The sequence below is a fragment of the Chroicocephalus ridibundus genome, chromosome 6, assembly GCF_963924245.1.
Source record: "Chroicocephalus ridibundus chromosome 6, bChrRid1.1, whole genome shotgun sequence".
Lineage (NCBI taxonomy): Eukaryota > Metazoa > Chordata > Aves > Charadriiformes > Laridae > Chroicocephalus > Chroicocephalus ridibundus.
Window position 1 is genome coordinate 1,260,116 of NC_086289.1, and position 23,451 is coordinate 1,283,566.

General features: G+C 44.6%; 2 long non-coding RNA genes across 4 annotated transcripts; one reads left to right on the forward strand and one right to left on the reverse strand.

The window, feature by feature from the left end:
• Positions 1-434: 434 nt before the first annotated feature.
• LOC134517765 (uncharacterized) lies at positions 435-7,030 on the reverse strand. 3 transcript variants are annotated; one of them, XR_010071733.1, is made up of 4 exons: positions 6,891-7,030; positions 5,109-6,170; positions 4,854-5,006; positions 435-737 (listed from the first exon to the last, which is right to left on the reverse strand). It is a non-coding gene; the product is annotated as an uncharacterized LOC134517765 (long non-coding RNA). The 3 variants fall into 3 exon arrangements; XR_010071734.1 differs by having other exon boundaries at positions 5,109-6,551; positions 6,891-7,007; XR_010071735.1 differs by lacking the exon at positions 435-737 and having other exon boundaries at positions 4,814-5,006.
• Positions 7,031-9,627: 2,597 nt separating this feature from the next.
• Positions 9,628-19,170, forward strand: LOC134517766 (uncharacterized). The gene is made up of 3 exons (XR_010071736.1): positions 9,628-9,757; positions 10,384-10,507; positions 13,150-19,170. It is a non-coding gene; the product is annotated as an uncharacterized LOC134517766 (long non-coding RNA).
• Positions 19,171-23,451: the final 4,281 nt, after the last annotated feature.

Below are 23,451 nucleotides of genomic sequence, written 5' to 3' on the forward strand. Positions count from 1 at the left end.
ACACTGCTGGTGTTAGACTGTCAAATTTCTAATTTTCCTTTCTGCTCATACTCACTCATCAGAAAACACATAACATTTGTGAAAGTACTGCAGTGTCAGTCATTTTGATCTGAGAATGGTCATCTTAATACCTGTAAGGGTTATAGTCTTTCTTTTGTATCCCAGAAAATTACTTAAATGTAGTTTATTTTCTGTTTCCTTGAGAATAGATTACGTGATCTATAAATACATGTTTTTTCTGTCTCTAATTTCCGTCAACAGCTAATTCACTATTTTAGAGATCTGCAGAAATCCCAGGGAGAAAGATTTGAACAATTCCCTAATTTGGGGGGAAGATGGGAAGCAAAGGAAAGAGAAGAAAATCATAACATCGTTTCCTGTCATACTGTACTGCTTATAAGAATACTCTGCAGGTGACAAATGATGAGGAAAATTGCTACAGCCACCAGGGTGTTAGCTGGGGACTTGGGACACGCGTTCCTTGTCCCCAGGTCTCCTTCCCCAGCCAAACCTCTCAAAACAAATTGACTTTCCTTCAGTTTTCCTTAATGTAAGGCAGAAGAAAGTAATGTAAGGCAGCGTCTCTTTACCTCCCAGAAACGACTGAGATGGGGATCTTCTCAACTGCCCGTGACTTCATCAGGGTGATAATTATCGACACTCGCAGTGCCCGGAAGATCGAGGAATCGGAGAGGAGCCCAAGCACAAGCCTTGCTGGGTGATGCAGCAACGAGGGTCTGAGAGCGGGTGTAAAAGGAAAGATATTAATGCCTGAAAACCAGGAGACTGGAACTGGTCAAGAGAAAAGGCATTTTATGAGGATTTCTGAAAGGAAACAGAAAATGAGCTGGTGGTTTCCTAAATGCTAAGGTTTGTGCCTTGAAAAGAAAGACCACGCTGCTTCGGTATGGAGACTAGGTCAGAGCGTTCTGACAAACATCTGCCTGGTCCTAAAGAAAACCCATATACTTAAAAAATGAGAAAAAGTTTCTTTTTTACAGCTACCAGAGACTGGAATCATCAGGAGCAAAAATCATGAGGAGGCTTCTGCATTCCGATTTATTTCTGCAATCTGGAGTAGAACCAGCTTTCAGAAGCCTTAGAGGACCCAGCCTCGATGCAAAAGGTTTTTACAGTCTAGATGGGACAGAAGAAACAGTTGTGCTGAGGCATATCTGCTTTAGTAAGCGTGACGCTGCAAAGATCCTTCATCACCTAAACAGCATCTGCTGTAAATAAGGCTTCCTTCTCCTAGATAACTAAAATAAGGTGATCCATGGGCAACACGCACTTCTTCAGGTCGGACTGTTGGCTTCTCATTAGTTGTTTAGGTTAAATAGATGGCGATCATGTTGCCATTACTCTGTTGGGTGGAACTGGGAAAGGTAAGCTAAAAGGAAAATCTTTCCGTCTGGTTTCACATCAGCCTTTGGCTTGACATCCCAACCAAGGCGTGCCAAAGCAACGCTGCCTGCAGCGTCAAGTGGGCAGCTCCACAACGCTGCCGGAGCATCGGGGCGTCGGGTCATGGCAGCCGAACCTTTCGGATGCGTTTACAGGAGACGGCAGGCTGATGCTAGGAAAAGGAATGTCGAGAATGCTTTGGCAACAGAAAATACAAGCCAAATTAAGAAAAGCGTTATCAAACTACCTTTGCTCAATATGATACTTATCAAGCACATGATCGCTGATCAATCAACTAAGTAACAAAAGGATATGCTAAGAGATTAACAGCAAAATGTAATGACACCGTCCACCCTACTGAAGAGAAAACTGTAAGAGATGGCTGGGTACAATGATCCCAAATTAGATCATTTGTGTATCCATTCATATTTTTAAAACTGCTCAAGATTTAACACTTCATAGAAAACAACAAAGGCGCTTTTAACTCTGAGAATTTTTCTCAATGCCGCAGTGGCTTGTGGCTATTTAATCACGTTGCAGAGCCCCTAGTATTTCTATTTACACAAGACTGACTTGCAATTTATGTAAGACCAAGGCTTTTAGTCATATTCCTGTGTGAGACAAGTCAGAAACGGAGCTGGATTTTCCCCAGTTCCTGCCCCGCTGATGAGTATCTGTTACAGCCAGTAAAGCAGAGAGCAAAACCGAGACAATGGGATTGAATCTGCTTTGGATTCTGCCTTGTTCGTAACTCGGAAGAGCTCAACTCTGTGAATTCGGTGAAGAACTGTACACTTGGAGTTAGACTCCTGTACACGTGGATCTGACAGATCTCGGGGCAGCGCCGATGCACTCGGGTGTGCAGCATCCTCCTGGCACCCCCATCCAACCTGCCTCCTCCTCTCCTGTTGGGATGACCAGGAATGGGTATATGAGGGTGTGCGTACGGGACTGATACGCAGCCAGGACAAGCTCATTTACACAGGTAAAAAATATTACAGAAAAGGTCAGAAGTCCTGGTAGTGAAATATTAGATAACAGACTAACAAAAGGAGCTGAATTCTCGGGGGGGGGGGAAGCAACAGAAGAATATGGAAATCAGAAACTCTGACCTTTAAAAAATGTGCGCTTTGCAATGCCAAAATAAAGCCATGTAGGAGGGCCCAGCATCCAATTTTAGCGCGATGAAATATTTTGCCAATGCACAGCTTATTGTGACTCGCTGGGATAAACTCAGCCGTTCTGGTCAGCTCTTCATGGGCTGAATGCAGCGTGAATAATGCCAGAACAAGGCCCAGGACTGAATAAAAGGAGGATTCATGCACAAGCTATGTGTTCAGTGGAGTGCTAAATGCTGGAGGCAAACGGCATAGAAAGAAATCCTCAAAGTCAGTAACAAATCAACGTGTCAGTTTTAATCTATACTTTAATAAGTTATGCAGAAAAGTCTGCAGTTTCTGTCAAAACCGAAAATAAATCTCTTTTATAAATCAAATCTGTAAGGCTGCATCAAGTTAGAAAACTAGGTGATCAATAGATTTTCAGCAGCACACAAAATAAAGATCATCTAGGTATTATAATTGGCATAAACAGCACAACGGTACATCTGTCACTCTGCCTCTTACTAGCGGTGGGTGCCTTAAACCTGGCGTGGACTGACACGTTAAGGCACTAATGACCTGCCGCAGGAACACCTCCACCCTCGGTGGACCAGGCTCTGTTTGTCAGGCCCAGAGGGACACTTCCCTCCGAGCCAGGACCCACCAGAGGACGGGGGAGGACTCCGGACATCTCCACTCCACCCTCCTGGGCTGCCCCATCGCTGGACCTGCAGTACCAGGTACCTCGTGAGATGCTGGTGTTTGGTTCCCTGGGGGCTTGTTTAAGAACAAATGTCATTTGAGCCAACAACAAACAAATTAGGAAGTGGGAAGGCAGTTACTATCCTTCCCATGGAAGTAACGATGCATTCTGTAATCCTGCCCCTGTGCAAGTGCCCGGCGATTCGCAAAGCAGAGCGATCCGAAACACCTAATTCCTTCTGTTCCAGCAAAGACTTTTCTGATTGTACTGTACTTTAACCTAAGGTTACAGTAATATGATATAATAAGATTTTACAATTTCCACCACCTGGAAGGAAAGATTTTTACGAATTAATGGTAAAATTGACCTTTTCCTTCATCTACCATGACATTCAAGATTGAAATTTTTTGGTCTCCGTTTTTTTGTAGGTGTAATAAGGTTTTACAATTTCCACCACCTAGAAAGAAAGATTTTTATGAATTAACGGTAAAATTGACCTTTTCCTTCATCTACCATGAAGGAAATGTCCAAGATAGAAATCTTTTGGTCTCAGTTTTTTGTAGAATTATGAACCTTTATAATCTGACACATTTTCTCCTGTTTCCGACTGGCAGGAAGATTTCACCTCTTCTTTCCAAGCCATGATCTGGACGCCCGGATGAGGTGGGCATGACCAGAAATGGAGATCAACAATTAAGTCGGTCTCTGAGGAAGGGAAGTGCTAGACTTTGTGTAACAGAGTGTGGTGTTTTGTTACTTGCTAAAAGTGGATGGAAAAACAGACGGGAAAGGGCAGAGAGAAAACGGAAAGCGGGGAATTCAAGGAACTTAAGGAGGCAAGGACGAGGGGTGGATAAAAGTCCTTTTGCTCACTGTGCTCCCGTAGTGTAAGAACACTAGGAGGTGGCAGCTGATGCCATCACGTTTTGTCCAGCACCCTGCTGTATAAAATCAGATTGGCTGGGTGTAGATAATCTTAAACGAACAAGCATTGTACAAATTATCCATAAAGAACGTGTTCTGGGCTACCAGTGCAAAATCCCCGCCTTGGTTTGCCCTCCCCGTTCGGCTTGAGCTTCCCAGCAGGAGACCAAGACGTATGGCCCACGGGTTGCAGCTTTCCTCCTGAAAGCTCTCACCCAAAAAGGCTGTGACAAGCAGGTTGCACGGTATCCATCTAACTAACACGAAGCCAAAGCACCGCAAAAAGGAAGAAAAATCTGGCTTCAAGAATTAAAGTGACTTTAGCAGAAATAACACAAATCAGCAACAAGACAGTCTAAGTGGCACAACTGATAGAATAACTTGGTAGTGGCTAAAAAGTAACAGATCCAGGATGGATATTTAAAAAGGTTTAAATTTAATACTTGTAACATGACAGCATGGAAATTACTAAAAGAATTATTATAATTATAAATAATTATATTTAAAATTATAACAACAATAATTACAAATTTTTACATGCCGAGCAGGGTTACCTCAACGTTTCTCTACCATTAACACTGCCCAACAATCACGTCATTGTTAAAGAAAACCAAAGCACCGTTTGAGCTTTTCTCAAGTATGTGCGGGGTGGGGGGGGGGGTGTGTGGGGTGTGAAGGGGAGGAAAGCTGGTTTGAAGTACAAATCCAACATTTTTTGAAACCTGAATATAAATGGAGAAAGTTGTTGCCTAGAGGCATTCGTTGCGCACCATCCTCGTCCCAGTCCTGGTCCCAGCCCAGGTCCCAGTCCTGGTCCTGCTCTCAGCCCCGCCGTCCGGCGTCACCGATTACCTGTGATGGGGTGAGACAATTCTCTGCAAGGTGTGAAAAAGCAACAAAAAGAAAATTTCCTTGTTGGTCTGCAGAAAATCCATCACAAAGTTAACAAAAACGTGAAAAGCGCTAAGCTAAGTTACCTGATTCCCTGGAGAAACTACTCCAGAAATCCTCCGACAAGTCTTTAACCGTGACGGATGGCAGCTCGCTCGGTGAGTGATCCCAGCCCAAAGTCCTGACGCTGCTCAGCTAATAGCAGTGTCCGTGCTCGACCGGTTCATTTCTTTCCTTTCTTTCCCTCTCTCTCTTTCCTTTTTTTTTTTTTTTTTAACTACAAATCAATTGTTGGTTATTTATTTGTTATTTCATATTTCTACGTGAAAGAAATATTTCTCCCCTAAAGCAAATCAAGGATAGAATAACAATCTGGGAAAGGTCAGCATCTATCCGGTTTGTTAATTGAATCTGTCTTCAGAGCCACAATGCCAATACTTCAAGGGCAAGAAAGGGCAGGGATATAATAATAATCGGAGCAAATGTCTTCGTATGAACTGGAATTGATAGCGGATAGGCTCAAGCCAAGTGCAGACTCCGCTTCAAATCTTCTCTCAAGGAACCATCAGTCCTTGGAAATTTTGTCATTTTTCTCAAGGTAAATGGTTCCATGAGGTTGTAATCCTCTCCGGCTCGTCCCAGGGGTGTAAATTATCGTTAATGCTTCAATTATTTACAGCCTGCTCAAGCTCTCAACACAAAGATCCTCTAGGAGTTTCAAATATTTTATTAAAATAGTTTTGGACTGTGTTTCCCATGCATAAAAACTCTACTATTCCTGTGTGTGCTGGTTTGCCAAAGGATCTCTGAAGGAAAAAGTAGGGAAAACCCATCTGGTTCTGTTTTGAGCAATCTGTGGAGTCGCAGCAAACGAGCCCCGCTGGACGGTTTAATCCCGCACAGCTCCTCGCGGCCGCGAGACTTCTCTGCGCACGGCGTTTGCACAGGATTTCTGTATTTCGCAATATTTCTAACACCCAGCAATTAAAACGTCAGGAGAAAATGCAAGTCCGCAATTTTTGCCGCTGGAAGGTGGCAGATGTTACTCACGGGAGCTGCGAGACCACGGAGGGTGGGAGTCAGGGTCCTTCCCATTTGATGCATCTCACGCTACTGTCTTAGTTTTTATCTCTTCTTACCAGTTTTTGCTGTAGGAAGAACTTGATGAAAGCTCTTTGCCAAACAGAACAATTATTTAACTTGGAAATTAACAGTCCTCCCATCGCAGAGGAAGAGTCGTCCCTCACGATAAGTCCCTAATTCTAACAAACTTTTGCTAAAGTCAATGCAAACTGTTTGGGGATGTTGTTGACAAAAGAATTTGATTATTTGGGGGATATCAAGGGAGTTTTCATGCTAATTTATTTGGACAAGTTATTACTCTTAGGGGCTCAGAATTGCAAACATCTCATAAATAATCTGGGCGGGTTAAAAAAAATCCACTGACAGAAAGACGTTGCTCTCATTTATAACTTGTTGAAGGACGGCTACCAGATTAAGATAACACTTGTGCAACGAGTATATTAATCCTGTAAAAATGGAAAAAAAAAAAAACCTAAATATTTTCCTTTTGTTTTATTCAGTATGGACACTCATGAATGACTGATTTCTTGCAAACTAATTAATTGTTTATTTTAGAGCAATGAGCAGAGACCTGTGGGTAAGAAATTGGACAAATGCATCTGGGCTCATGAGGCACAAAACACGGTCTCCGCGTCCCCTGGCTTGTTCTCAGGGTTCCCAGCCTCATGCCAGATTTAGCCACGCATTGCCAAAGCAGTGGCAGCGTCCTCCAAAAAAGCCCACCCCAGCCCGTGACCCGCACCGCCTTACCGCGGCTCAGGATGGGATTACAGCCCCGCACTCACCGGGATGGGCGCAGCAGCCTTTTGATGTTCTCTGCGGAGCTGAGACAGCGTTTCCCATCGCTCGTCACTTCTTGGGCGCACTGAGCACCCTCGTGCTCCCCCTCCACCCCGGCGCGGCTGCAGCAGGCATTCAAAATGGGACTCGCTTACGGGTTTCGCGTGAGCAGCGATGTTTTCTGTGTTCATTTTCCATGTCCTGCTGAATACATCTAATTACAGTTACTGCTTAAATGTTTTAATATATGACGTTAATGTAAAACAAATTTTTGAAGTAAAATACGGTCTATCGTATATATCATTTAAGTTTCAAATACCCATTGAACTATGTTTACTCTGGTATAGTTCTTGTTTTCCAATAGATAAAGCAGTTAATTTTATTTGCCCATTCCTACTACTACGTTTGAAACTAATTGTTGCGGCTAGAAAACAACACCACCGCTTTCCTTACCTGTATTCTGCACCGCTAAGTAAAATGACAAAGACATTTCTTGCATACACTTATTGAAGGGAAAAACGCTGGTTGTACCTATAATTCGTTTCTGTGGCACCTGACAGATATTTAAGTTGTCACCTGCTGTTGGAAGAGCCACCGACAGCACGCCATCTGTACAGCACTCGCTGGGTAAACCGGAGTGTCCGGGCACCTGCGTCTTACCTGCAACGTGTCGCTCAAAAGTTGATTGACAAAGACTCTAATCAAAGACTCCAACCCAAGACTCTAATCTTCATTTATCCATTCATGGATGTGGTTCTTTTATTAAGCCACATTTAGGGATCCCCTTCCCACCCCCTTGTCTTTATGCCCAAAATCGCGGGGTGCACGTGTCCCCAGCACGGACACCCCAGGAAAACCCCGGGGAAGGAAGCGGGTGCCCTCGGCAACCCCAAACGCACGTCACAGCATCTCCCCGCCGGCATCTCTCCCAATTCATCCTACCTTCCCTGGGGAAAAGAAAAAAAAGAAAAGATAATTTAACAAAATAAAGCCATAATTCTTATCCTAACCTTTAAGCGTAAATTAGTTCTGCTTTTTTACACAACATTTGAGGTATATATATATATCTATGTGGCTACTGCTATAAACATTGTATTTTAAACAGCATTTATATGAACCAGAGCCATGCGAAACGCACCGTTCACGCCAGCAGCACAACTGGTCATTGGTCCTTCAGCACTGCTGGGAACTGAAATCGAAGTGTCGGTGCCCCACAGCACTCGTAAAAACAGCTACTTTCTTCCAGATCAAACCCTCCCCAGCTGCCAGAGACCACGTAAGAAACCTTTAACCAAAATAATGTAAGGCAAGGAAAAAATTAAAGAAAGCCACAGTAATTGTATATAATGACAGGATTGTTTCCAATTCCATAATTCTTACCAGTTCAAAGACAAGGTGAGATTTTTGCATTTGTTTTTTGCTGGCACAAGCACACGGGGGCCGAGCATCACCCGAGCTCCTCCTGTGGAGCCACCACCCAGGCAGGAGCTCACCCCCAAAATTCCCTCCCCATCCCCGCTGCCATGGCAGGGGGGGCTTGCGGTAGGGCCACACAACATCTCTTATCACTCCGAGTCACAAACCTGTTGCTCATTTCATTTCCCCCAGCAGCCAACACCGAAGTGTGCGGCGGGTTAATGTCATTCCGGGTTATAACAACTCCCAGTTCAGACCCATTCCTCTTTCAAATGAGAATACTATCATCCTTGGACGGAACTAGCTAAGCAGTGGCTAAACCATCCAAAATTATAATTAGGAATTAAAACAAAAAAAACCAACAGACCAGGTTTGGAATACACAATGATGGAAACCACATTGAAATAAGGAAAACCACTCACTGTGATTTTCCCTGCTGGTTAGGCAAGAGCAGAACTTCCCCTGGGTTTCCTTCTCCTTGGTGCTTTTACACCAGCTTAATTCAGCAGCGTCTGGGAAGTTTTCCGAGTTGTCATATAACACATCAGAGAGCAGCCCGAGATATTACATTTCCTCTTTGTTTCCCTTGCGTTAGTCATTCAGCCGCCGCCTGATTGATTAGGGGGCGAACGCGCACAGCCGGTATTTACGTTAGTTGAAGTTTTGTCGTTGCTGGGAAGCCCAGACCATGTGGTTATCTGTCTGAAGGCGTATTTATGTGCCAAGCCGTAGCACCATGGCGGGCAGTTCTGCCGAGGATTTGCCGCACGCTCCAAGATTAGGCTGTTCTGCAGCCAAGCAAAACGAAGACCTATTGTTGTTTCCTCGTATTATTACTGCGTTATTCTGACAGCCTCGCTGTCTTAAATCAATAAAAATAGGTGTTTAGAAATCAACGTGCAATGGAGTAATACAATCAGCTGAGATTAAAATAAAACAAATCGAAACTGCTGGTGAGCACAGTCCTCAAAAACAAAGTGGCAGGAGCCCGGGAGCCGTTCCCCCGCCAGCAGACGTCCTTTCCCATTTCTCTGCGTGCAATGGAAAACACCAGTTACTGTCAGGGCAGCCTGTGCCTGAGCCAGAAGAGAGTCCAGAAATGAAAGCTCTGCCTTCGATGGGCTCCCAGACTGATGGCGCCGGCTCCGCGATGAGCAGGGACACAACATTAAGCACTATATGAGTTTTGCGACGGTCAACACATAAACAAGAGGAGCACTCGGATACTCGTTATTACAAATACCTGCAGGTAAAATGTGATCTTCCAAAACAGCTTGGCCTTCGGATGCAAACTGAAGACGACACACTGTGGTGCTTTGATGATGATGGGACCTCCCTGGCAATAAAAGAGCCCATTGTGGAGCTTCACTTTGAAAGCAGCTGATCTCGGACTCCGCGCACAGGTTGGCACGTGCAGCCGAAGCGTGGAGGGTAACACGCTTGTGGTACTGGCACGGTGAGTAAAAACATGGTCCTTTGAGCCGGAACAGCCGAACGTCCTTCCTGAAAGTTTCCTTTTTAAAAAACTGTGCTTTTAAAGAGAAAAAGGTTGATTTTTGTGGATGTGCGTGTGTTTTGATTGCTTAAGATCGTTTTTCTTAAAAGTTGAAGAGGACACAAAGTAGGTTTTTTTATAAGGGGAAACCTGAATTCAAAAGTGTCCAGAACCACCCCAGAAAGAGGAGTTCGAAGTACAAAACGCCCACCATTTTTTTTTTTAAATTATGATGTTCCTACTGCAGAATTCGTTCTCTTTCTTAAGGCTGTGCTTGAGTTCCTGAGCCTCTGCCGGGCGTTTATGCATTGATAGCCAGGTGACATGAGAATAAACAAACCAGAGACGCTCAGAGTCAGACAGACAAGTAGACAGAATTAATATGATCTTGTACCTTTTCAATAGTGATCTTTTTCTTAATACTGGTTTAATGTAGCCTAGAGGTCATATGCTTCCATTCCCACTCAAATATTTCTATTGTGGGACATAAAAATGATCTACAGACTTCGTACATTGTCAGGTCTAACACGCAGGGCTAATGGCACGTTGATAAATCATTAATGCTTTTTCTATTGTCATCCTGACAGTTGCCCAAGAGTTGTTTTCAATGTCAAGCTTTCGCTGGGTTTGGTGAAATATCCTTATCCTGTACTAAGGAGACGCATTGCATCGCCTTCTCCCCATCCATTACGCAGGCACCGGTCGCAGACAGTAAGAATACTATTTATTTTGTGTACCATTAGTAATTAAGGATTACCGCAAAGGCCAAGGTAACGTATTTTAAAAGCTGTGAAAACCAGTTCATTGAACATACTCACTGCGTGCATACATTTCCTAAGTACAGCTCAGATGGATGCAGTCGCTGTAGCCAAAATAAAGAGTGTGAAAAGAAAGAAGCCTTTAAGAAAAGGCAAAATATATTACCTCTGTTCAGGCACCGGATGGAGACTTGTAAGGACTGCAGTACTTCAGTCGCAGCTGATTAAGAAACTCAATTTTTTGCTTTGTCCAGTAAAGAACCGAGTGCATACAGCAGACACCGATGCCCTCATTAAAGCTGTAGTGCTAATTAAACTAATTACACACATGAGGCTGGCAAATTGCTGGAGCCTCACAGTAAAGAGAGCCTCACATAATTCAAGAGGGCAATGATTTTTTTAAGCGTAAAATTGTTGGGAAAAGATATGCAAATGAAACGTAACAATCCATTAGCAAAAAATTATACCCTTACTTCGTTTAATACAAGACTTGCTTTAATGTCAGGCTGACAATTTTTCAAATGTATGAAAAGTAACATAAAATGTCGCACTAGAAACATTAGAGTTCATAAATCTTTCTTTACTGACGTGTTACACTTCCCTTATGTTCGGGATACTGACCCTGAGCAAGTCCTCGTTTGGTGAGCGGAAGATTTATACATTACGTGGTACCGGGCAGCAGAAGTACAATAAAAAATGTGAAATCACCAAAAAGAGAGATATTCTTGAAAGAAGTCGATTAGCTACATATTCGAACAACTGGAAAAATTTAGAAATACGTACCGTTTATTTGCTCCTAGGGCTACATGTTGTTTAGTTCGTCTCTGTCTCCAGTACGGGACCGCGCCTGGGTAACACGACGGTGAGGACCAAAGAACTCACCTTTGCTGCCCTGTGCTAACGGTAACAAAACAAAAAAAAAACCACCTACAACAAAAACCTACTTCCGGGTAGATGCTTTTACCAAAATCCCACCGCTCACCATGCTGGTGATGGATTACAGTCACAGCATGCCCAGAAATTACTCCTCTGCAGAGTACGGAGCTCCATCAGCTACACAACCCAACTCACCTGTTTTCCCTCAGTTCTATTAGTTCGAGCACACCCTCGTTTCACTTCAATTAATGCCAACGTTATGTATTTCTTAATGGCCGCAATATATTAGTTTCATGTATAACAGAGGCACATTTGTTTTTGCAAGGAGTGTAGATTTACACCGAGTATTTTATATTCATAAACGTATATCGCTTAAATTTATTTTCCACAGAGGGAATTTCCATTTTGTTGCTGGTAACAAGCTGTTTTCTCTTTATAAGAACATCTGTAAAGGAACCTGAAGTTAAAAAAAAGTCTGCAGAGTTTAGAAAAACTTGAGGGAAGTTTTCTATCCATTCCCACTTATTCTTACTCACTACGTAAGCCTCCATAGATCAGATCTCCTAAGGGTGGGTATTGGGCAAAGCCACATTAAGAGACAGCTCCAGAGCAACTCAGGTATAAAACTGCCCGATTCTGCCCGCCGGGCGCCCCTGGGGAAAGAGGGAATCCTCTGCAAGAGGAGGATGGGGAGAGCGGGCAGCAAGATGTGAAGCCAACATCTTCTTTGTTCATTCCCGCCCAGGGCAGGGGCTTGGAACACGATGGTCTTCAAGGTCCCTTCCAACCTGAACCATTCTGTGATTCCTGGGTGCATTGTGCTGGGACCAGAGTATTTAGAGAGGTGCGATCAGTACTGTCTCGTTCAAGAGGGAGCTCTGGGAGCGGGTTTTGCATTAATATTTACAATTTCAGTGTGTAAGTCCCCGGTAAAGCCAGAGGAATGCGGGCCTTGGAAGTCAGCTTTGGCACTTGGCGTGGCGAGGTGCAGCAGCAGTACATCTATGTCGCGCTGCACATTATGACCTACAAAAACTGTTGTGTTAAGCACTAACAGGCCCTCAGAGACCGGACAATTATTTTTCAAGCGATATAAGCCCTGACAGCTTTAGGAACGGTGCTACATTCCAGCATTGTAATAAAAGGCCCATCAAGCACCTCGGATACGTGTGTGTATTAGGGGAAGGCACATGCAATGCTGCACACCCTCGGCGGCGCTGCAGCTGCGCAATTAGGCACTGACAGGCCGGTAACGAGGTGATATGTGCCTCTCCCACGCGCTTCCACGTTCCTGTTGAGTCGGAGGTGCGGACGCCGCAATACCTCTGCTACTCCAGATGTTCCCAGATGTGCGCTCCTTACCTTGACGAACAAGCTCTTGCCTGAAGAATACGGAATTGAATCCAATCCACTTCCATGAAACGAGTCTGACCTGTACATTTCCACACGAGGGTTCACCCTGGGCAAACATATCAAAGAAATTATTAGCAGCTGGGAAAAAAAGGAGGGGAAATGATGGAAAAGCTGATAGCCCCCTTAAATAAGTGTAACAGCACCACTGGGCCCCTCCATAATGATCCCTGCACCTGCAGGTTGTATTTTTTCCTCCTTTTCCCAGTGATACATTAGGTTAAGCATAGCATAGATGACACTCACCAGTTTTCAGAAAGACAAATAAACAAAAATTCCCTTGTAACCCATTTTTCTTTTTCCTATCAGAGAAAGCAAAAGACAAGGCAGTCTGCTGGAAACAGAATTTCATCCTGGCTATGTATGGCTGAGAGTGTTTAAAGATATTTTGTAGTTGTAACTGTAGAAGAAATTGCCCCGCTATCTTTCCATTTCTCCTTGACACGCATCCAAAAGAACATCAATATTTCTGTTAAGACATCGCTAGACTTGACTGCTGTGATGCTGCTATTACTCTTCCCTTTCCTTTAATTATTTTCTTCTGTATATAGCAATTTGTTTTCCCCAACTGATAAATATCATCAATTTAAGGAATGTTACTATAATATAACTCCATGAATATATTTAGTATATAGAAAGCGTGCTCTCCCTTCGTCATTATAATAGAAATACAACTTGATTTATAATATTATTCTCTCCTACAATCAATTTATTTTTTCTATGAAAAATCTGCAGGTGTTGGAAAGAGAAGAGACAGTATTTGCCCGTGAGTTTATCTTTTTGGGGGTTTAAAATTGCCCTCCGGGCTCTTTTGAAAGGGTGAGGTGGGCTGGCAGCGAGGCAGCCCGAGCCCCCTCGCAGCCCAACCTCGGAATGCGGAGCAAGGCTTCAACCTTGGCTCCTGGGCATTGCTCCTAGGAGGGACAGGACATGTCCTACATGCCCACAGACCCATGGCTGGCTGAGCGTCTTCCCAGGACATCACCAAACCTTTCCTGGTGGAGGGGTGACAGTGGGTAAGGAGATGCCCCTCTCCAGCTGCTGCCATCCATCCGTCCATCCATCCATCCATCCATCCATCCATCCATCCATCCATCCATCCATCGGGATGCAGGAACCCACCTTGCCAAGTTCTCTACTGCAAAGCAGATCGCATTAGCGCAAACTGCTGCTGAACAGGGTTTACTCTAATCTGCTTTGCTTTGCAGAGCAACAGCTACAAGTGGTGGTGAGCTCCTTAGTCACCGTGCCTCAGCTGAGGGCTGGAAATTAATAGCTGAGAGGCAATAACTTACATTTCTACATCTGTTCCACCAGTGAGCTCCCAACTGCGCTAACGTTCACATTTCAACCGCTCCACGAGCCAGACCAAGTGATGGTATTATTCATCGCATGCTGCACGTTCCCGCTTGTTTCCCGGGCTGGCGCTTGTCAGAGCGCAAGGGAAGTATTTGAACAGCTTTTCACTGTCTGTCTGGACACAGGGAAATTTTGTTCCCTGACAACGATGCACAAACGCATGCTGGGTTTGACATAACGAAGCGAAAGCCAGATCGGGAACTCACTGGAAAACACACCTGTAATTTCTGGTGCGTTTGTCTCTGCTGCTCAGGGGGTCACTCATGCTGAGGAAATTCCTGTCCGCCTCTCACGCTGCTTCTCACAAGATATTTCCCCTTTGCCAGATCTCTCCATCAGCTACATTTTGTTACCACAATTTGTTGCAAATTCTCAATTTTAATTTTTTTTTTTCTTTCATAACACCTGTTATCTTTTCTTAAATGGTTGCTCAGAAATACAGACAGGTTCCTCCCACCTCCCCATCTCTGATACGTAAGGGAGGCGTTTGTTTAATGAGATCTCAGCTGCCAACTGTGGCACGGTGGGTTTCTACATTTTCAACGGCACTTCTTATTCTCAAGCTCTGGTTTTCCACCCCACGGTTTACATGACACTCAATGCTAATGCCATTGCCTGAACCATAGTGATTTCTGCCTCTAATCTTTCAATACCTTCTGGTACTTTTAACATCCTTGGAGATGCTGACAAGGGCAAGACCCTACTTGACCTGCTCCGAGCAGGAGGCTGGACTGGAGGAGCTCTGGAGATCTGTTTCCACCCTCAGCCTGTGATTACCTTTTTCCTTAACAAATGGCAAAATTTTTCTCTCAACTAGTAATTTTGTTAAAAATACACCATAGATACTGCTATTTGCTCCATTTTCAACTCATCTTGATTACTCAATACTCAGAGGGGATATAAAGTGCTTTTCAATGTGCATATTTGTTATTATTTCTTTACCAGAGGCCTTTTTACGTTGACTGTGTCCTGGAGTAATGTGTATGTATCAGGCAGCAGGTACTGCATGATGCTGTCAAATTGTATAAAGTACTATAATTTTTGCCAAGGAAGTGCAAATCTTTGAATTTTTTATGTATCCTGAATCTATTTCCTTATAAAATAAATACCTACCAGACACGGTTTCTTCTTAGTGGAGGCATGCTCAGGGAAGAGCTCACTTGCTTGTGTGCTGCTCCCTCCCTGTCCCGATCCCCCTCGTTACTCTCAATTTTTGCTTCAAGAAATCAGCCCCAAGTGACGGTGTATAACCCTGCGCCTCCGCGCCCCGGTGGGACTGGTGGCTGTAGCCTGCAGGGTGTGACAACGCCGTGCATCACCCCTTCCAGTCCCTAAAGGGGCTCCAGGAAAGCTGGGGAGGGACTCTGGAGCAGGGAGGGGAGCCACAGGACCAGGGGGAAGGGTTTTACACTGAAAGAGGAGAGATTGAGATGAGATATTGTGAGGAAATTGTTTGCTGTGAGGGTGGTGAGCCCCTGGCCCAGGTTGCCCAGAGCAGCTGTGGCTGCCCCATCCCTGGAGGGGTTCAAGGCCAGGTTGGACGGGGCTTGGAGCAACCTGGGCTGGTGGGAGGTGTCCCTGCCCAGGGCAGGGGGTGCCACTGTGTGGCCTTTAAGGTCCCTTCCAGCTCTAACCATTCCGTGATTCCATGGCCGACACCACTAAAGGTGCTTTGGCTATAGCAGGTGGTGTGATTTACAGCAGGCGTGTTGGGTGGAAATTTTTGCAAAATATTGGCTTGAAACTCCTATTCTTCAATCTATATAAAAATGAATCATGAGTATAATGCTTATCTTCTGTACTCCTTTCTAATTAGAAAGTACAACAAAACTACCCACCTACTTAGACCTTTCGATTCTCCTATTCTCCTATTGCTGAATTTATGTGCTATCAGTTATTAAAAAATCCTTCCCTCTCTGATATAAATATTCACTAGATGCAGTTTCTTTTGTCTGCACAATAAATATTACTGTGGAGCTCACCAGGAAATTAAAGCGGAGCCTGAAGCTGACTGTCCTTGCATGATGTACTGCGAATGAACTGTGTCCTATGGGGATTATTCCAGTCCCCGAACATCATACTTCTTGTATCTAAACATCAAAATATGTTTTCTTCCAACTTCCAAACAGCAGTACACATATAAATTTTCTAATGGATTTTCTGTTTAGCTGTCAGTTTAGCTGATCCAGTAGACAGAAATATAGCAGCAACATCCACTTATTTTGAAAGTACCTTCACATTCCCAAAGTTGCTTTGAATTTGGTTTGATAGTCTGAGACTTTAAGTAACACGGGAAATTGCATACTAAGCACTTTCTTTTAAACTCCTTCCTATTTTCCATTATGAGAATTATCAGTGCTGGGTGGGGGATTAAGAAAAGCTATTAAAGCCATTCTTCCAAGCAGGTTTTTCAAATTTAGTGAGAACAAAGCCTTGCAGTTCGGAGATGCCTATTCCCTCGTCCCCGTGCGCTCCTTTCAGCTCTGGCTGGGCCATCAATTGCGCAAAATTGCTGTTTTCTTCTTCTCAGCTGTGTTCTTTAGGAAGCTGTCAAAACCAATGACAGGACAGGGCCATTGTGCGTGTACAGCACCGCAGGAGTCCAGCACTTACCTTATTATTCTTAAGATAATAAAAAAATGCAATATTATAACCACTGTGTCCTCAGTTCACAGCTGCAGCTTCCTCCTACAGACCCCGGTGCTGTTCTCCACAGAGGTATGAGCTGATCCTTGCCTCCGACAGGGCTATCTTTACGGTTTTAGCAACGTAGAGGCTCAAGATGGCACATGGGGTGTTCGAGCTCTGCTGCTGGCCACCCTGGGCTGGACCTGAGTCTTGCCGAGCCCCGTGTACAGCCCCAGCAGCAGAAATACAATTTTCCGCCACCGCTTCCGGGGAAAGAAGCTCGAAATGGGTTGGCATGTTCTTGAACATTTTGCCCTTACTTTCAGGCGGGAGAGTGGTACAGGATTGAACGCCAGAGTGGTCTAGAAGAATAAAAGGCGATGTCTGTTCTCCATCCATCAGCCGCTAAACCGCATTAATCAGTGTCACAGAAGCTGTTCCTGGCTTACATCCTGGCCTGAGTCCAGCTTGTGCTGGGACCGGTATATTGGTTTTGGATAAATTAGCTCTCAGTCAGTCTTTAGCTGTCTTGCCGGGGAATTATTGTGCTATAATACAGTCTGTAATTACATGCTCACATGGTATCTTTTCCATTCAATGCACAGGATGGAAATGTATGGAGTAGCATTAAGGTTGCAGGGACAAATATGAATTTGACCTTCAAGTGCTTGCCTTTACAATCTACAAAAACTTCCATTTGGCATAGCCTTTCAAAAAACTGTGTTTATGTAGCGGCCTGATTTGCCAGGCTGCACCAAGCAGGCAAAGTTTCTCCTCTGACGGGTGCATAGTCAAAAAATCCATAAAAAGTAGAACAGCGCAAGCGAAATCCAGTCACGGACACACACGGGCAGAGGAGTGAAGGAAGAGCCACGCTGCCGACAGCCACACGGCGCGGGGACACCTCATCCGGGGGCCGTGCAGCAGCTCCGTTTGTACATTCCCCTCTTCACACCCCTTTTTCACGTGCACCAAAATTGCCTGGCTTCCTCCTGCTGCCTTGGAAAAGCCTTCTCCGGGGACGAGGCCGGTTGGCATGGCACGAGGTGGGTCCGTGCCGCGGAGCATCCTGCCCTTGATGAGAGGTGAGAAGGTGATGAGAGCACAGCCAGCATGGAGGAGCACCAGAGATGGCCAGAAGAAAGCCCTTTAAATCAGAGTACATACGGAATTAAACGCAATTAATTGCTTAGATACAAAGTGTTCTTTTCCCTGGGTGACTTTAAACCGCAATTGTTCCAGCTGCTCTGCATCCCCGACCCATCCTCCCTCCCGCAGGCTCTTCCCCTGCATCCCGCTCACCCAGCGATGCTTTGAGTGCAAAGTAGCCGGTTTAGCGATTGCACCGTTAGCTGTTCCAGCATCGGCACCTAAGCCCATTTCTGGCCTTCCTGACCCCTCAGTTTGCCAGCAAAAGCATCGGTTTGGGTGATGGTCTGGACGATAAACGCTGTCCGCGTGGGGTGAGTCTGCCTCGCCGCAGCCCAACGCATCTGACCTGTGCGGCAAACCCAGATGTGAACAAAAAAGGGAAACGGTGTTACTATAGCTCATGAAACCCCATTTTAAATGCCATTATCTTTAGTCTTATCATGCAAAGATTATTATAGCCGGTCTCAGATTTTCATGTCCAAGTGGGAAAACAAACTGTGGCAACAAAAGTAATAACGCGACTATTCAACAGGGCTTTGTAAGGACGGGCATTAGCACATCTGACTTCCACGTGTTCCATGCCTGTGCAGTAATTCACTGCTGAGGTCACTGAAAAAGCTTTAAATGTCTTATAAATAATAACAGGCTGAGGTTTGTAAAATTTCTTTTGCTGAGGGAAGAAGCAATTAAACCATCCACTGGAAACTATTAATATGTTCCATAATTATTAGTAGACAGTTAGCGAGGCCATTTTTTCACGACCATCTCAGCAGATGAGGTGCAATAACAACACACTGCACTGCTAAGCCCACTTGTGGTAAAGTTTGCCCAGGTAATTCTGCTTTTTGATACAAGCAGAATGTTTTTTCTCACAGTATCACTAGTTATGACCTGAGACAAGCACGCATCTCCTCGAAGCGTGCAAAGTCTCTTCTAACTCAACAAGGAGGGAAAGATGGGCTCAGGTGACTGCAGTGCCCGACTCCTATCCACGCCGATAACAATGCGCGTCTGGGCCCACCGCAGCTGAAAGCTTCTGCTTGACAGAGCGACAAGGAACACAGAATTTGTACAAAACCAGGCTCCTTTGGCACAGCCCCTTCAAAGGGCGGGAAGGGACTGAGCTCATGAATTTGGTTCCTTCTGGTCTTTCCTACTCTTCTCAATTCGGATATTCTTCTGTATTTTGCAGTACCTTGTAATAAATATGTCTTACATTAAAATACCTTTTTCTTTTTTTTTTTTATGATCCACATTCAAAATTTGCTTCAGTCGCACTAAAGGGATGATGGGTTAAGTTAACATTTTAGGACTAACTTAAGACTAATTTTAGAGCTCACCTAAGTTTAGGACTAACTAACTTCAGGACATTTTAAGACTAACAATTTAGGACTAACTTTAGGGCTACCTAGGTCTTTGTTTTGGAATACCAAGCACCGAGTTTCGTATCAAAGGACGCTGTCACCCCATTGTCACCCTGGCTGAGAATGGTAGCTCTTTGTCTCTGGGATTTTTACAGGGTTTTATTTTTTTAGCCTTTCTCAGGCCTGCTTATTCTTATTTGCTTGAGAGTTTATGGGTTTTTCCCTGGTTTTTCAGTTTAAGCAAAAGCTAAATGATTTAGTTCTGTTCAGCCAGTCATTACCGCCTACTCAGAACTACCATGACAGCAGTTTTCATCTACGAGGCCTGCATCTGCTTTTTATTTACTCTCCGTGATGAAGCCACATTACTCTGTTCAGACATTGTCATAGTTACAAAGTGCGTGTTCCGTCGTGCACTGCCAGCTTGGACAGAGAAAATACAGAAATGCGCAGCAGATCCCGAGACGTCGATGGGATGGAAAGACTACAGGGTAGGACTCAATTGCCAAGTCAGAGCCTGTTTCCGGGGAAAATAGATGTAAACTAGTTTTCGCATCTGTCTGGTGGGCATTTTTTGATAGAGGTATTCAAAACAGATTCACTTTCCGCGGGAGAGACTTCCCTCGGGACTATTCCATCCCTCGGCAAATAACTCCTCTATCTCTAAGTGAATGAGTGCTGCAACACAACAAAAACCACTCCAGCTCTGATCCTCCAGGCCTTGAACGTGTGGAACATAAATGGATATGGGGGAGGGAGGGTGATCATACTCTTATTCAATTTGTTTTTTTGACTTGCCATATCCAGCCAGGAGGGATATCCATAGGCAGATGGATTTGTTGAACAACACAGCGAACAGCAACAGAGAAACATGTCTAAAATTCTACTTTATAGAACTCGATTAAGCCTTGAACCTTAAGAGGTTGGATATACCAAGGTGACAGTAATATGACTGGCATTTTTTCCCTTCTCCCCTTCAGAATTTTAAAAAGATATAAAAATCTTATTTTTTCACAATTTCTTTTTTTTTTTGTCCCTAGATAATATTGCCTTTGTAGTAAAAAAAAAAACAAACAAACAACAAGATAAGAACAATAGAATAGTGACCTTAAAGAGTAAATTTAACACTTGCCATTATCCACTAGGTGCATTAGAATCTATCTATGAATATATATGTATATACACACACATACATATCGAGTATCAACGGAAAAGTCCCTGCAAAGCACGATTTAGTATCTCGGATGTAGAGCAGAGAGAGCAGCAGGCTCTGACGCTCACGGGTGGTGCCGGCAGGGATGTGGAGGGATCCCACGCTTTCTCCCAGGTGCGGTGCCCATCCCCTTTCCAAGCAGCCTGCAAAGCACAGAGCTGGTCTGTGCGGTCAGTGACATCGGGGGAAAACACGTCTCTGGAAGCAGGAACAGCGATAGAGAAGGGAAAGGGCTTTGGGGGGTTACGTGTAATAGGAACAAAAGCAACCACAGGAACTGTGTGAGCCCACGAGTGCACGGGGCTTACAACAAACATGGACAGTGATGGACAGAAAGCAAGGCTATTCAACTAGTATTTTCTTTCTGAATATATAAAAAACCAGAACCATACCCTTGTGCTCTAAGAGGAAGCTGAAGTATTTTTTAGTTTGTTCACCACCACGAAAAGAGTAATATCCTTCTACCAGGGAAACAAGGAGCCAGGACGGCTCATGCTTGGAGGTGATGCTCGGCTCGATTGCGGAGGTGATGTACGAGGTCTCTGCTCCACGGAGGCTCTTTTCTAACAAACCACTGAGTTAAACCCTGTGACCTCTTCCTTTGCTCCCTAGACCTTGAGGTCTCTCCCTTTTCCACAGAAGAAAATGAGTTTCATTTGACATGTTCCTTACTGACAAGCACTTGCTGGTTGCCACTCACCGTGGTGTTAACTCCTGTGGTGCCCAGACCTCCTCCCTGCACAGCCCTGGGGCACCGGCGCCAGGGCTGACCCCATCCGCCTGTCCTGGCTCCCACGACACTCAACCAGCATGGCCACGCCACCTCCTCCTCCTGCAGGGCATGTCACGGCTACCTGAAACACCCAGGAGCGTCTTCAGCGGGGATCTTCGCAGAAAACTAGTCCACAAGCTGCTGCGCTTCTCGCTGGGTGAGGAAAAGCGGAGTGCTTCCTACTGCAAATGGAAGATAAGAAACATGCGATATGTCAAACGCAACGAAGAGACAATGAATGTGACTGGGGCGGGAGGCTGAGCAGCACGGGGGGCACTTGCAGCATCGTGCCAGGTTCAGAACAATAATGACGCTATTCCAAAGGTCGCTGCGGGCGGATCAGATAATGAGAGCGCGGTGGCCGGTAGCCACCCACACCTCCGACCTGCGCACTCAGGTGGAAACAGCCCAGGGAGGAGGCTGTTTTCACACAAAAGCAACTAAGACTTCCAAGACAGTTGTGCATTTTTGAGACTCAAAAAGGCACAGGATCAATTATTTTCCACCTTTCAAAAGACCACATACATTTAAATACCTGTATTAGTGCATACATGTGATGCTTTCAATACAACCAAGACTTTTTTACTGCTTAAGATTGCCATCTCTCTGTTTAGATGACACTAAATTTCCTTTTCCTTCTCCCTTCAAAAACAAGATAAAATAATGAACCATATCATGGCTCTGGAAAACAACAAGCTTTTTGTCGTTTACTAATTTCTGTCGTCTCGGTACTAATCAACAAAGCGGTGATATCACATTTTCACCTACAATGCATAAAGATGGTGAAGCTCATCGTCTATGACGGACTCATTCTGTATGTATTTTTCATCAACAGTTCCCTTAATAGATATAATGACGTGCGTTTGCATTTCTAGCATATGTTGTTTCTCTTTCCAGCGTAGCAGCTCCTGAAAGGCTGATCCCCTCCAACATGACAAATCTGACTGTGGCGCAGGAAGCATGAAATCTTCAAAGAGCAGCGGATCTTGGCGCGAGTGCCGTATGCATCTATGTACATCACCCAGTGGGAGAGAAACCACTCACTTAGGGAGTAATTAATGTAAATCACTGCTCCACATGTTCATATATACGCTTGTTCTGCTTCAAGAAGCTTGCTGTACAGAGAAGGAAAACTGCACAAAGAGCTGCACATAATTTGCTCAAAAAAGGAATAAACCCAGCACGTACCAAACCTGAGTGGGACCTGCAAGACCTTGGAAGGTGGAGAGTTATGGTATGCGTCCAGGAAAGCTGCACCTTCTCTCTACAACATAATTTGCTTAGTAATGCTTTTGGCCTAAACTAATGGCTCGCTATTTTTTTTTTTTTTTTTTTTTCAAAAACGTGCTGAGGATTCATAATTGCCATTGCCTGGGAGACGGACGAGACATGACGAGCATCGTATTGATCCACGCTGGGAGGAAAGGAGCCCGGGCCGTTACTCCCAGGTCTGAAACCTTCACCGCTGTACTCCCGCAGAGCCCAAAGGCGGCAGGATGTGCTTCCGCTTTAAAATACAGAGCAGTTTTGGTGTTTTGGGAGAAGGGGGGGTCCCACCGTAGGCACACTTGCGATTTTGGGCCCATCCCGTGTGTACCTCCAAGGTCAATATTTGAAAAAACCCTGATCTCTAGGTCTGTGCTATCAGCTCTGGAAGTCAAAGATTCTCAGAGCCTCTGCGGTCACTAGAAGACCATACAGACACCTGCAATGGCATGGGGTAAAAGCAGCTCCTGCGAGCGAGCAACCTGCCGCCCTGAAGGAGGAGGAGCCTCACTCCATGCCCCAGACCGTACCATCTCCAAGCAGAAAGCAGTCCTGGGTGAATTATTAACACATCTGGTTATAAAGCTCAGAGCAGGGTTTGTAAAAACAGCTCTCAGCATGTTTTCTGTGGTGATTCTTGCGTACATTTGTTATTTAAATCCTTCTTCCATTTTCCTGCATACTAAATTTGCTAGTGTTAGCTAATCTGCTTCGTGTCAGATGAAAGTTAAGATAATATGAATACTTAAAGGTTCCACTTGATACAAATTTTTAGATAAGACACAGTGAAATGGAAGAAATTTCTGAAACAATTCACTTGACATTTCTCTACAGTTCATTTCCTTCATTTTCATTTT